The 16,268-nt window shown below is 40.7% G+C and overlaps 1 protein-coding gene across 1 annotated transcript in view; it reads left to right on the top strand.

The window, feature by feature from the left end:
* The window catches only part of LOC122797762 (serine/threonine-protein phosphatase 6 regulatory ankyrin repeat subunit A-like), a 2,341,865-nt gene that overhangs the window by 1,439,249 nt on the left and 886,348 nt on the right, over window positions 1-16,268 (top strand). The gene's annotated exons all lie outside the window — the stretch shown is intronic.

Genomic DNA, 16,268 nt, shown 5'->3' with positions numbered 1-16,268 from the left:
CCACAATTCAGAAGTCTTATTTTTAAAAGTTTCTGAGTTGTAGTAAGCCTTTATAATTCTAAGACCATTTCCTACTATATTATTTCCCTCACAGGGGCCATAACATAGAGACTAGTCTCACAGGTGAAGCTGAACGTTAATGCAGCAATTTGATATAGTGGTAAATGCTAATTAGCTATATGCTGTCCCTCAGAAGTGTTAACAAAGCTAGCTTTGCTCACATGAGTAAAACTTAACACTAAGAGGAAACGGTGAACATTGACTTTTGATGGCAGTCACAGTTTCACTCCTGTGGGAGTACTTGTGGTTACAGGCAAGACAAACAAATCCACGATGGTCATTTGTCAGTGTCTGTATGCATATGTGGTTTTGTGTGTGTGTGTGTGTGTGCGCGCGCTCGTGTGCATGTGTGTGTGCGCGTGTGTGCGTGTGTGTATGTGTGTGTGTGTGTGTGTGTGTGTGTGTGTGTGTGTGTGTGTGTGTGTGTGTGTGTGCGTGTGTGCGTGTGTGTCTGTGTGTCCATGTGCATCTGCCTGACTTGTTGCAGTATGGTAGATACAGGATTGTGAGTTTGGCTGTGTGTGTGTGTGTGTGTGTGTGTGTGTGTGTGTGTGTGTGTGTGTGTGTGTGTGTGTGTGTGTGTGTGTGTGTGTGCGAGCACACGCAAGCATGTGTTGTAGGAAGGTTTTTTGTTTGGGGTTTGTGTGTGTGTGTGTGTGTGTGTGTGTGTGTGTATGTGTGTGTGTGTGTGTGTGTGTGTGTGTGTGTGTGTGTGTGTGTGTGTGTGTGTGTGTGTGTGTGTGTGTGTGTGTGCGAGCACACGCAAGCATGTTTTAGTGTCTGAATGTGTGTGTTGTTGTGTAGTGTGTGTGTGTTTTCATATAGTGAGTGCCTTTGCTACCATGATACATGGGCTGCTAGACTGCATTGTTTGATTCAGAGACAATGTAATGAGACACAAATGAGAAGTTTTTGCAGGACCTTAACATGTTTCTGAATCAGACTTTCTTTCCATCATAGTAATTGATCAGCCTGAATACCTATGTAGTAATTTAGCAGGTTTATACAACAAAGTAGGACAGAAGTACATTTTAAAGGGCCACATCTAAATATTTCCACAAGAGCCATAGCTAGCTCATTTGGCACCCAGTACCACTCCCTAGTCTTGTGCCCCTTGACATTAGGATGAGGAGCAATAAAAAGATCCATTCTTTAATCTGGTACTCCTCACCAAAAGGAAAAGTGCCAGATACTATTGTCCTTCTTCTTCACACTGTACATGAGAGGACAAAAAAAAGAGTAGCATTAAACTGAATACAAACACCAATTTGCCAATCACACCCCCCCTCGACTCAGTGCACCTGGGCGCCTGCCTCCTTTGTCTCACCATAACTATACTTCTGATTTCCAGAAAGTTTAAAACAAACTAAATATTGTATTTAACTGCTTAAAAAAGACCCTTCAGACTTCATAAATGCATTGTCTACAGTTGTATTTTAATCTTGATTCGTCAGCATTCATGCATAGTCATACACAATACATAATAATTTATACATACATTCAGCCATTCTCCATTCATAACGTATCTTGTATGAAAGTAACTATGAATTTTGCTAGAGGCACTTTAATAGAGCATTGAGAAAAACAAATAGAGAGTTAAATAAAATATATTGCTTTATGGTTCTTTCAACCCAGGACTCCAGTAAAAACGAGTCTTCCTCTTTCCAGCTGGACACTCTCAGATAACAAATGTAAAATAAATAAGCAAATAAAAAAAAAAAAAAACAAATAAACAACTGCATCACAAAGTGCAAATGATTCACTGTGAACCATTTCTAACTTTCCAAATGGTACAGTGGAGTAAACACAGGCTGCCATCTGCATGTAAGAAAAAAATCAAGTGTAGATATTCAGATATGGTACAAAGAACTACCCTATCAGTATATCTGTCATGCAAATTAGCACATTTGGGACATTTTCACATATAATAAACATGCACCCACATACATATTGATATTAAGTAACAGCAAGGTAGATGAATCATAACATGACCTGCACTCAGGTAAGAAGGTTTAATCAATGGACACAATAGTATACCAGAAAGGTTAAAAGACTCGATTTAGCCTTAACTAGTTCAGTGTAACTAGTCCAGGATGTTACAGATATCTATATGAAGGTACCATAAATAAACAATGAAAGTTTACTTTGTAAGCCAGATTGGGGGAAGATAGTGATATAAAGACAAATATAGTATTGTGGAACTTTAAGGAAGTAGAGTATGATCACTGAAGGAGACAAAGATGAGTTAAGGGACTTAGAGCAAATTGATGGAGTGAACAAACAACAAGAATGAATCAGGAGTGGAGTAGTCAGAGAAGGGTTGGAGAAAGAGGCAAAGAGGCAAAAAAAGAGTAAGGATAGCAATTAGGACTAAAGAAAGGGCATGCAGTAGGTAGAAAAAGGTAGTGGTTAGGTGGATGGGACACAGCAGTCAGAGGATGGCAGAAGGGCAGCAAAGTCGGCAATGGTGGAAATGGCACAAGTCAAAAGTGAATTGGATGAAGGACTTAAGAAGGGGAGCAAAGGATTTCTAGGGCATCGTGCATGATAGGGCTTTTAATTGGTCTGTATATGACATATTAGAAGCAGAAACATCACTGGTCTGGAGTATCTTGCCTTCCTAGATATGAAGACAAGATTATTGGCTTTAATAATTGGATAAGTAGTTTATGTCATTCTAAAGGGCTCTAGCATGTGCCAGCCTGGGATGTATGGAAGATAAGACTTCCTGTTTCACCAGGGTGGCTTACACCTCTCATACCAGAGCTTCTGCATACTGGCTAAAGCCTTTGCTGCCCCTATTGTGTCTTTTTAGGCATAGTACCCTTAATGGACATTCTTGTACCCAAGCTATTACTGGCTCATTTGGTGGCTGGTGCTGCTTCCTATTGTGGTGCCATTTTCCAATCTGGCACTCCTTCTGAGAAGGAGAAGTGACAGGTCCTAACACCCTATCTCCAAATTCTCTACCTGAGAGCAAAAAAAAGGTTAATTCTCTGAACCGGTGCACCTTTCATCAAGTCATAATGTCCTACCCCTCACACATTCTATGAGATAAAAAAAAAGTTCCATTCTCCATTCTGGCACTACTTTCTTCTATCCTAAGGAGACGTGCCAGGTTCTAAAGCCCTCACTCTCTGCTTCTGCCCTCATATTTAGTGAGAAGAATAAAAATGAAAAAAAATCTGCTGATTGAGGCCCCTAACACCTTGTGTCCATAACAGCTGTTCTCTTCAACCCACTTTAGCTACACTACTGTTCTGACATAGCAAACTCAAAAACAAATTCAGACATCAGAATGTTCATATTTTTGCCTCATATTTTTGCACTGTTCCTCATAAAATTTGTTGTTTTCTGGATTTTTGTGGCAAATTATCGAGGACTTAATTCCCTAAATAATGACAGTCATTTAAGTTTCAGACTTCATATCTTTCAGAAAATGCCTGATAATGCAAAACCTTTTACTGTGGCAACTTTCTAAGTTTTTAAGAGCAATATTTAAAATTTGCCCGTATTTTTGTGGCTTTGTCCCCCCATTATTTTTGGCTTTTCCAGATTTTTTTGTACTAAGAGGTTGAGAGGTATGCATGGTGGCAGTTCTCATTGCTAGAAGTCTAAACAGAAAAATGCTAGAACTTGAGACCTCCTGCAACTGAAACACTTTCATATTTATGTAGTTAGTTAGACATGATTTCAATGCAGTGACAGCACTCCTTCTATACCAGGCTTAGTGCCTGTCATACCATTAGGTCTTGGATAACTGTAGCATTGAGCAATAGCGCCTTCAGTTTGGCATTAGACAAATTTATTACATTGGTATGTCTCTTGGTTTGGCAGTGCTTAAAAGGCATTATGGAAGGTGGCTAATGCCTTTCCCAATATTCAAAAGCCTAGCAACAACAGGTGCAGATCATCTCTGGCAAAGCAGCGTGGTCTGTCAATCATGTCATTCCAGAATGAAAAATACTGGTTCCTCTTGGAATGACACCAGTAACTAAGCCAATTATCGAAGTCAGTCATTTTCTGTTTATATTGTGATATCATTCTTGGTGATGGTAGACTGCTTCTTAATGCGATGCTCATACCCACCAGCAGCATGTATTTATAGAGATCCATCAAGTCTGTCTTCATATAGTCCAGGGAGGTATGTCTTAGATCATTCACACCCATGTGGACTATGACTGAGTCATATTGGTATTTGTGATTGAGTGACTTGAGTATTTGCATGATCTGATGAATCCTGGTTCTTGACAGCCAACTGACTGTAGCCCTCTCTTTATCCAACCTAGTGAGGGTAGTGTCCATGTGTCTCATGATGGAGACCCCTATGACAAAGATGTTTGAATGTGGAGTGTTTCATCATAGAGGCATGGTAGTGGAGACACTGTGATGTGTATTATTATGTGCAGTGGTTAATGTTTACTTGGATGTTCATCGTGCATACAGCTGCAGTCATCACACTTGGGTTATCCTGCCGTCAGGCGGGTCCTCGGTCGGCCGAATTCCAAAGTCTAGGTCCAGCATCAGTTGTCGTCACTTCTTCCCTGACGTCAGTGCGGCAGGGGTATAAAAGAGGCAGCCAACGCCATTTTCTCCAGTCTTTCTTGCTGCGCGGTGCCCGAAGCAGAAGCAGTTCGCAAGTGCTGGTCGGCCAGCTCCTGAGATTTACGAATAGTATTTTAGCCGAAGTCTTCTTTAAAGCTAAGTACCCCGTTGGGGAAACTTTTCTTGCCTCAGACCGATGTCAGACAAAGTTAATAATTGCATTTCTTGTGGGAAGCAAATACCACATAAGGATTTTCACTCTTACTGTATACCTTGCTTAGGGCCAGACCACGACGTCTTGGCCTGCCATTTTTGTGCTAGGTTTAACAAGTGCACTATTAAGCCCCGGGCGGAGTTCGTCCTTCATTATTTTGGCAAAAAATTTAATTATGTCATGTCGTCGGATGCACCGACGCCAGTTTTTGGCAAAAAACGCAAGGATAAGGACAGACATCCGAGGCCTGCACTGAGTACTGAGATCATGCTTAGGCCGACTACTGGTTCTCCGGTTCTCAGCGAGGTGCCTACACAGCCCCTGACTACCGATGAAACTACTTTACCGGCGACTTCATTACCCGAAGTCGCAAGATCCCCGGTCTCCATTCCCACTGCAGATACCGATGCCACTATTGGCAGGGAAACCGAAAATTTAGCGAGGCCTGCCATTTCTGAAGGTGTTTTCAGGCCTATCACCTCCTCTATTAAACTGTTCACTAAATCTAAAGCTGCAATGAAAATTAAAAAACAGGGTCCTCAAACCCCCTCTCAAGGCCCCATGCCTAAGAAACAGATGCTTAAAATGGCTGAGGATTTGATTACTCTCATCAGGGGTTCTCAACCCCCCTCAGACAAAAGGCCCAGGTTGGAGGAAGACTACCCTTCCTCAGACCAGGCTTCTATTACCTCAGACCATTCTGAAGACCGGGATTATGCCTATTCCCCATTTGAAGACTCTGATGCTGAGGAGTCTATTCCCTCGGTCTCCCCCCCTCAGGACTACTGTTTTGGGGAAACCCTGCATACATTGAGAGAGCACTTCCACTGGGAAGGCCAAGATTACTCAGATTCCAAGAAAAGGCTCAGGGAATTTCTACTATTTCCCCAGCATAGGCCCCTGGCTATTCCTCCTCTCTTAGATATTTTGGATGATGTGTACGCAGAAGCCAGTCTTAATCCAGACTCATTACCTCCAGCCCCTGTTAAACCAGACAGATATTACTGGGTTCCTGATTCTCACCAGTTCCTTTATAAAAGCCATACTGCTGACCCAGAAACAATTTCACAGGGTCCCAAGGGGATTAAGGCCTCTACTGCTAAAAAACCCTTTACCTTCAGAGAGAGATTCCAGAGCATTAGAAAGGTGGGGGAAAAAGGTGTATACTTCAGCCACTTTAACCATGAGGGCATTAAACTGTCAATTTTATATGTTAAAATACCAACAGTTCTTGCTATCTCAGCTGAAAAGCAAAATGATGCAAACAGAACAACCAAACTTGAAAGAGTTGCAGGATTTGTTGCATGGAGCAGAACAAGTGGGGAAACATACCTTGCAGTGTGGTTTTGATGCTTTAGAGGCCTCATGTAGAGCTGCTGTCACAGGGTCTGTCATACGTAGACATGGTTGGCTCAAAGAGCAAACTTTACCAGATCATGTCAAAGCAAAGTTATTAGATGCACCACTACAAAAAGATGTATTGTTCGGTGTTAAAGGTGAGGAGGTACTAAAGAAAATGGAGGAAAAAGTGAAATCTATGCAAACAGTTAAAGATTTCTTGCAGGTGCAGCCTCCACGCTTCAACAGAAACTGGCCTTCAAAAAATTGGTCCTTTCCAGCCACGGACAGACCCCCAAAGGGGCAGATACAGACGCCTAAGGGGTAGAAGACAACCTCAAGGATCTTACAGAGCTAGACAGTGGCAAACACCAGCCCCAAGAGGTGGAGAAGATAGACCACAGTCATTTAGAAAACACACGCAATGACTTTCCCCTATGCCTGCCAAGCAAAGCTATAATGGCAGCACCTTTGGGCAGAAAACTGGCCTTATTTTCAAAAAACTGGCACTTTGTTACAAAGGACAAATGGATTCTGGATATTATAGACAGAGGCTACAGGTTCCACTTTCACACCCTTCCAAAAATGAGAGGCATGACAAACCTGCCACAAAATCAATGGGCAGAGGCACAAAGACAAATTACCGCTCTCATGAATATGACAGCAATTCAAGAGGTACCTGCAAAAGAACAAGGTCAAGGTTTTTATTCAGGGCTATTTCTGGTACCAAGGAAGGACAAAGATTGGAGACCCATCTTAGACCTATCTATTCTAAACACATATTTAGAGGTACCAAAATTCAAGATGCTCACATTACAGCAGCTTCTTCCCATGCTGGGCAAGGAGTCTTGGCTGGTAACCTTGGACCTCAAGGAGGCATACCTGCATGTCCCTATCAGACAAGATTGCAGAAGATACCTCAGATTTCTTGCAGGTTCAACCCATTACCAATTCTCTGCATTGCCCTTTGGCTTATCTACTGCGCCCAGAGTGTTTACGAAATGCCTGGCATCAGTAATTGCCTTCTGCAGACAACGAGGAATCCAAATCTACCCATATCTGGATGACTGCCTGGTCCAAGCAGACAGCAAGGACATTCTGTTGCAACATCTGGTGTTTGTAATAAAACTGTTAAACTGCCTGGGGTACACAGTGAACAAAAAGAAATCAAAACTAATACCTTCTCAACAGATAACTTTCCTGGGTGCCAGCTTAAACACAACAACCCAGATGGCCTACCTCATGCCAGACAAACAAGGGCAACTGTCTCAATACTTCAACAGAATGGCAACTTTAACCAGGCTAACTGCAAGGAAAATCCTGCAGGCTCTGGGGTTCATGGCATCTTGTATCCTACTAATACCATTTGCAAAGTTGCATATGAGGAAACTACAATGGTACCTAAAAAACTTATGGTCTCAACACAGCCACAGCTTGGAAACAATTATACCACTCATTCCATGCCTTCAAAAGGAATTTTTGTGGTGGGCTCAAGCATGCCAAAAAACACGGTTCTTCCTTTCTGCTTACCAAAAGCAACTCAAATCATCACAACAGACGCCTCAGACTACGCCTGGGGAGCACACATGGCAGGTCAGTGTATTCAGGGAAAATGGTCCCAAAAAGAGATGCACCTACACATCAACCAAAAGGAGATGCTAGCCGTGCAAAATGCTCTTATGACCTTCAAAGACCTACTGCATCCAGGCCAGCTATTAATAAGGACAGACAACACCACAGCCATGTGGTACATAAACAAACAGGGGGGAACGCATTCATACCCCCTGTGCAGACAAGCCATGACCCTGTGGAACACAGCACTGGAATTACAAATTCAACTACAGGCACAATTCCTGCCAGGGAAGGAAAACACACTAGCAGACAACTTAAGCAGAAATATGACAGACCCACACGAATGGAAGTTGCATCCTCAAGTCTTCTCAAAGATAACTCAGGCATGGGGACAGACAGATATAGATCTATTTGCTACCCACAGAAATTACCAGTTGGAGAAATTCTGCTCAAGGACCTATCATCCACAGGCCTGGAAAGTGGACGCACTCTCTTTCAATTGGACAACATTGACAGTCTATGCCTTCCCGCCTCTACCTCTACTGGCCAAAGTCCTATTAAAAACCAGAGCAGAGAGGCCACAAAGGATTCTCATTGCTCCAGACTGGCTACGACAGCACTGGTATCCTCTCCCAAAGAGCCTGTCACACTCACCACCATGGATCCTTCCATAAGTTCTTCTTCTTTTGTCCCAGCACAATTACAAGACCCTTCACAGCCAGCTCAGAGCTCTAAATCTATCTGCATGGAGAATACCTTAATTTGCCAACAGACTCTCCTCTCCAAGTAGGTACAGGATGTCATCTTGGAGGCCAGGAGACCCTCTACTAGAAAAACCTACTCTGCCAAATGGAAACGATTTTGTGCCTGGAATCAAGATAAGGGTCAGAATCCATGGGTAATAAATATACCTCAGATTTTACAGTACCTAGCTGAGATGTTAAACAGTGGCCTTTCCTTCTCTTCCATCAAGATCCACGCTTCAGCCATTTCAGCACAGTACAATACAGATCCTCCTTTATTCTCACATCCTCTTTTAAGGCAGTTCCTCAGAGGGGCAAAAAATATACAACCCCCACGGAAACCTCCAGCTCCAGCTTGGGACCTCAACTTCATATTGGAGAAGCTGACACTGCCTCCTTTTGAGCCGGCTGCTACAGCAGAGCTACAACACTTGTCATGGAAAACAGCCTTCCTTCTGGCTATTACCTCAGCACGTAGGGTTTTGGAGCTACAGGCCCTCATGGCTGTGCAACCATTCATCATTTTCCATCAGGACAGGGTTTCCTTATGAGCCAACCCTACCTTCATGCCAAAGGTAGTATCCAGTGTGGCTTTGAATCAAACTATTCATTTACCTGCCTTTTATCCAAATCCACAGAACAAAGGAGAGAGGCTACTACATTCCTTGGACATTCACAGGCAACTTCGTTATTACTTGGACAGAACAAAGTCATTCAGAAAATCTGAGCAACTCTTTGTGTCCTATGCTACAGGGGCTCAAGGAAAGGCTATTTCCAAACAGACTATTTCAAAATGGATAGCTCACTGCATACGCTTTTGTTATTCATTTCATGGAAAATCAGTGCCTGTATACATGAGATCCCACTCCACCAGGGCTACAGCTACCTCAGCAGCATTCCTCAGGGGGGGTCCCTACCAAAGACATTTTGGAAGCAGCAACTTGGAGTTCAGTGCACACTTTCTCCAAGCACTACCACCTTCCACTATACTCAAAATCTAGAGCGGGCTTTGCCACAGCAGTCCTGCAGGGCATTCTAGCCCCTCCTAGTTCCGCTTAGTACCAGCCACCCTTACTTAGCTATGGGATTCCACCCAAGTGTGATGACTGCAGCTGTATGCATGATGAACATAGTACAGTTTTGTACCTACCATAAATGTAGATGTTCGAGTGTGCATACAGCTGCAGTCCAGGTTACCCTCCCTCCATCCCCTCTTAGGACAGAGCTTATGCCTAACACCTTTATCATATAACCTATTCGGGGTATTCCTTTATGGTGTATTGGCTTGCAACTGCTGTTTTGTTTTATCTACTTATGTATGTTTGCATAACATCATGTTTTGCCTTCCTTTCTGAGGGCACCTGACATCTGGGGCAAGAAAAACTGAAGAAAATGGCGTCGGCTGCCTCTTTTATACCCCTGCCACACTGACGTCAGGGAAGAAGCGACGACAACCGACGCCGGACCTAGACTTTGGAATTTGGCCGACCGAGGACCCGCCTGACGGCAGGATAACCCAAGTGTGATGACTGCAGCTGTATGCGCACTTGAACATCTACATTTATGGTAGGTACAAAACTGTACTTTTTGTTTGCAAGTGGTTTCTGAGGGAAGCATATATGAGGCCTCTGTGGTTTTGGTAAGTTACTTGTAAGTACCTCTGCATATGTGGGTTTATGTCTTGAGACCTTATTTAGTGAGGGAAATGATGTGCATTGCTAACAACCTGTTTGTCATTTGATTTGTCATTGTGTGAGAGTCATGTCCCAATTTTTATAGTGTAAGTACATCTCTCATATAGTGTGTTTATTTGTTTCAGGATTAAGTGGTTGTCCATATACATGAGACTATTGCTACATTGCCTCAGGATGCATGTCCACCAAATTGGCCACAGAAATAGCAGGAAAGTGACTATCCATGGTTTCAGGATTTTATTATGGATTTAACCAGAGAGAAGAGTGGGTAGATTTAACTGGACTGGGATGATAGCCATGGACCAAGAATGGGTGCTATACTCAGTGTGAACTGCAACTATGCAACAAGGTGATGCAACTCTGCATACAACTGAGATTCTCGTAGAGCAGCAGTGGGACTGGGGAAGGTTGTAGAGATAGTTATTTAAAGAGAAATTTTAAGTTGAAAGCATTTGCAACTATATAGGACACTGCTAACCTCTGCTGTGTGGAAAGCAGCTTATCACCAATACTAAGCTTATATAGAATCAGAAAAAAAGTTTTACAACAGCAAGGCCTACAGACCAATCAGGAAAACACACAATAAGCTTTAAATCAGTAGCTCCCAACTAAGACATGTTTGATACAACACACTTCTGTCACAAGGGTGCAGTCAGTAAACCATCTTAATGTACAGATGCTGGTTTTAGAACTCAAGTACAGGGACACCACACAATCTAGATAATGCAGTTCTGTAAAGCTAGCAGATACAATGTAATTAATTACTGCAGCAGCAGTGGAACAAGTTCAGCTTTGAAACTCCATAACAGTATGAGAAATGTAACAAATAATACAGGATTCTTATGAAACATGTTAAATAATCAAAAGAAGCACAAAATAATATTTATTTACTTTCTTTTATCACTGGACAGCTTTAAATGCAATAGATTCACTGTAACTCTCAGGTGAAGTAGCAAACCCAAGAACATCTTTGAGGAATTGAAAGCAAACCTGTGCAAACGCTGGGCTTATTTAGAATAATAAAAAAGTTTAATAGCAGCAAGACCTACAGACCAATTAGTAAAACACAAAATAATCTGTTAGCCATCAGCTCCCAACTCAGACAGGTTTTCTACGGCATACTTCTGCCACAAGAGTGCAGCAAGAAAACTCTCTTTAATGTGAAAATGCTGGTTTTAGAGCTCAAGTGCAGAGAAACCACACAATCTAGATAATACAGCCCTGTAAAACTAGCAGACACAGTGTAATTAAGTACTACAGGAGCAGTGAAAACAGTTCAGCTTTGAAATTTAACTAAAGTGCAAGAAATGTAATAAACAATACAGGATTCTTATGACATACAGTAAAAATAATTAGCAGAAGTGCAAAATGATATTTTCATTCTTTTAGCTGCAGCAGATGCTTTCAGATGCAGCAAAGTCTCTGTAACTCTCATGCAAAGGAGACACTCTGAAGAACTGAGACATCATTCACCTGCAATTTTCATCAGCATTTAAACAACTGCATAGAAAAGTCCGTACCCTTCTACGTTAAATGTAATGCTATATTTGTGAATAAACACCCCAGGCGAAATTCCAGTATTAATAAATTGTATAACAAAAGAAGGAAAATAATAGGGGGTTTGTATAATGTTAAGTTGTTTACCTCACGTACACTAGGTACAGAGTTTGAGTGTCATTTTTGGAAGGAAAATTGGCTAGGCTTAAAATGGTCTACCAGGGCAGCTAGCCTACTACTTACATATGAACATATAATGAAACGTTGTAAGAAATTCCCAACCCCTGCTTCAAGAACACAACCAAGCATGCCAGAAAGGAACTATTAGACAACTTAAAACAGCATACAAACTTAAGCTTGTGACAGGTCCAAAGGAATCCAGAAATATTTCTTCAATTATGTTAGGAAAATAAGGAATATTAATCAATAATGCATTGAGCTTATTTGTAATAATATCACACTTAAGCCCCAAGGATCAAGCCATATATTAACAAAGAAATTTAGAGCTAACTTTGCCCTACCTCCCACTTTGTTGTACCCACTATCCCTGAATGTTTAGTTTTCCTGAAATAACCTAGGAACAAGTCTTAGAATCTCTGTCAAAAGTTAAATGTAATGCATCCAGTGTTTCTATGCAGTAAGTTTTTAAGTTGTTAAGTGTCTGCCATTTCTCTACTCTCTCTGTGTAGTGTTTTCATTTAATTTTTTTCTGCACTGAAGGTGTATTATGACATTCTCATATTCCGACAACTGAATAATGCTGTTGCATTTCTAGTGACACAGTGTTATACTTGTAATACATTTCTACCTATTTGCATTCATCTAGTCCTCCCTTTTTAATGTAGCTCATGCAGTTACATGATGACTAGTGTTATGTTCTCTAATTTGAAGTTTTAGTGTTAGTGTTCTGGAATTCAAGCATTTTCAGTGTTCCATGAGTGTAGCAGACAAACACTGTTACCTAACCTGCAAGAGCACACTAGATATATAAAATACTTTGGTATTTTCATGTCATTAAGCTGATGTTGCTTGTTAATCTAATTGATAAGCCTTGTACTGAATATACAGGTATAACTGGTCTACATTCTTGCTAACTTTGATATCGCTGTTGTCTAAATATTCTGGTATGAGACTATACCTTTTATTTCTTCAGAGAAGGACCATTTGGCTCTACTGTTCTGTTTCATATATAATCATTCTCTAAATGATTTTGTGGCAATTTAATTTCAGTGGTCTTTTTCACCTGATACCCAGCAAAACTAAATCCTTCATAGTTTTTTGTAACTAACTCAGAACAAGAATATTGTGTAGGTATCAATATTATTAAAGGTGGATGCTTGACCTGCCACAGTTGCATATAACAGTTTATGTGAACTGCTTACAGTTAGACAGTTATTGCTCTGTTTTTTTTTTTAATAATCACCAACATATTTTTAACCATATGCAAATGTTAAATGAGTTGAAAAGTATTAACCATTTTGTGAGTTTCTAGTGCTAAACTACCTCTGAGTTTACCCTCTGGCAGTTGTGCTTTAAGTTCTGCAGATGGTATTTTAGAGTTTTGAGTTACCTAATTACACACTGTTAATGCCATTTTACTCTTTGTTCCTCAACTGATTGTAAATCAACTGTAACTTCATTTTACTCTCATATCACCCTTGACTTTATCTAACTTTTTTTTCCTCTGTTAGTCTTATTTTTAGCCAATCCCTCTATGTCATACTTTGACTATCTCTTTCCCTCAACTATTACACTGCACTGGCATCAATCAAACCATCATTGTTCAGCAAACAACATCCAAGACTGAGGTTTATCTTAATAAGGACCCTAATAAGGACCATGAGAGAGAGAGACAGGCATATTAATAAAGTATGTTATTTACTGTTATATCTGACATAGCTATCCTATTCCTCTGTAATAAATAGTAATAAATAGGGAAGGATCTTCTGTAGAGAAAATACACTCCCTCTAGAAGCAACAAGTTCCCTGGTAATTTTCTTTATACTGGAAGAAGTGGCCTTCTCTTGAGCTCCCATTCTTCTTATCTATTTTACACTATACACCCACTGCAAAGGTCCTCCTCCCACTTTACCTACCTTACCATACTTTACCTTACTTGTTCTTTACTGCAGTATAAATCTGCCTGTCTGTCTTCCCCTATAACGTCTAATACATTCACTGTCTGTAACATGTAAATAGTGACCTTTTTCTTACTGAAACATAACAAAAATAATAAACTGCAGTGCTTAGTATCTCTTTACGGAGGCTTTTCTACTAACTAAACCTGTACCTGGTAAACCCCCTGCTTTGAAACTCTTTCTGCTAACCCCCATATAATTATTACAACTCTGTAATATTGCACCTTCTGCTATTTGTTACCGTGCTATTTCTTCTTACAGCTTTTCTAGTGACATTACATTTTTACTATTTATACCAATTAAGACTTCTTAACTTCCCCACCTGTAAGTCTGCAGATAGTTTTTCCTCCCCTTCCATACATCTTTGTTATTTCAGCTAGTGCAGCCTGCTCCATTTGCTCTTGCTTTGCTCCGGCTCACTCTGTTCCCCTACTCTACCCCCAAATTCCACCCACCCTCACCTTCCCTAGTTTATACTTGCACAAAATCCTCCTCTTCCTGTGCATAACTCCTACTCTTCCTATTCAAGCAACTTATCATTCTGCTACCACTCATCTGTCACTAACACCCACTACTCAAATCATACTATCCATATCTCCACCCTTGAGGCTGCACCTAGCCAGTTATACCTTTCTTCCACAGCACTCCTCAGTCTGCATCTCATTGTTTACACTGCTATTGCCACCTATTATAATCCTTCTCTTTAGCATTTATTTCTTCTTTATATATGTTATATCTCTACAACCGTCCTCTTTCTTCTCCTTTCAGCCTTCTCTGTGCTCCACATTCTTAGCATTCTATATTCTACATACCTATTGAAATTCTTGCCTAGTTCTTTGTAATTAATTTTATTGTGTTTATTTCTTTTTATTTCCTTCTATAACATAATTATATATACATATGCAATCTAGTCTCCATGATTGTCTTCAAGACTCTTCTTTCTAATACACACCAAATATGTTCCTCATCTTTCTATCCACACATCTACTCCTACTACTATCATACCTTACATGCTATATAATACTTATTGTATTATTTATCAATCCCCCACCCTTATTCACACTGTCTATGTCACTTGCCAGCCATTCACCACCACTGTTGCTTCCAGCTTATTTGGCTTATTTTCAGATATACAATTCCTTACCCTTCCCTCAACTCATATAAGATAAAATTTAAATTTAATACTAGCATACCTAAACCCTCACTAGTGTATGCATACTGTAAAAAGAACATATTATGCTGTGGTGTCCACCCAAACCTGGGTCCCAACTGCCTCTGTTCTTCTCCCTCTGGTACTGTTTCAACATCTACAAAAATTTTGAAAATCATATCCATGAGTATTTAAAGTATAGTCACCCTTTGATAAGGGCCTTATTAGTAGATGATATTAGTGGTTGGTGGCAAGTGGTACTACTGTATAGTCTGAACAGAAGGTGCATATCTGGAGAACCTGAGCCAGCCTTCCCCAGGGGTGTCTGTGTGTTTGTATATATCTCTTATCTCAAAGTGTGTGTGCATCATCTACTTGAGCAGGGACACGAAGCACTGGTTGGACAGAAAAGGTGCTGGAGGTTTTAGCTTGACCACTAGGCTGAGACCTGGACCTTATAGCTATGCCAGCGAGGTGTCTTATTGGGGATCTGGAGAGAAAGGGAGAAACCAGCCCCAGACTGACTGTGATCTCTGTGTGGTCTTAAGGGAAATTGTACTTTACTGTGTGTGTATTTGTTATCCTTCCCAATGTAGACGCCCCTCACTGGTGTTAGTTGTGAGGATTGCGGCTCCTTGATTGCTGGACCAGTGCACAGGCATCAGAGTAATGACTATGTCATTGGTGTAGAGAAGAAAGTTCAGGTTAGGTAAGTTCCAGGGAAGGTCTTTAAAAAGTAATAAAACAACAGTGGTCCTAGGACTGATCATTGTATCTCCTTTGAATTTATTGTAGTAATATGAGTGCGAAACCCCAGATAGGAACCTTTGAAGGTTCTGTTAAAGAGGTAATCAGCAAACCAACTTCATAATTCTGTGGATAAGCAATAAGTAATGTAATTTTTTGATTAGCAGTTGTGGTTGACAGTTTCAAAGATCTTTTCGGATCCAGAAAAACAGCATCAGCTAAAGTCCCTTGTCCATATTGTTAAGTATTTCATTTGTTAGAGTGTAGTTGGCAGTTGGGTTACTTATTTTGATTTAAAGCCACACTGCCTTTATGTAAGAATGATGTATTTTAATCTGTAGTCTAAGCTTTGTTTTTATACTAATTTCTGTGCATCTTTGTCAGGGGATCGATTTTGTCTCTTGATTCGTAGTCACTAGCAATAGAGGGAGTGGAGATAAGTGCTTGAAAAATGTATCAAATTAGAAGTTAGAGAATTTCCTGAGCTATGTATTCATATTTTCAGTGTAGGGACACACTTCTCTAGAATGGGCCTGGACCTGAAAAGGAGGAAATGCTAATGCTTTTGGA

The sequence above is a fragment of the Protopterus annectens genome, chromosome 3.part1, assembly GCF_019279795.1.
Source record: "Protopterus annectens isolate FY-2018-M chromosome 3.part1, PAN1.0, whole genome shotgun sequence".
In the NCBI taxonomy this organism is placed as follows: Eukaryota; Metazoa; Chordata; order Ceratodontiformes; family Protopteridae; genus Protopterus; species Protopterus annectens.
Note: the sequence above shows the minus strand (reverse complement) of the source record. Positions and strands in the feature narration are given on the sequence as shown.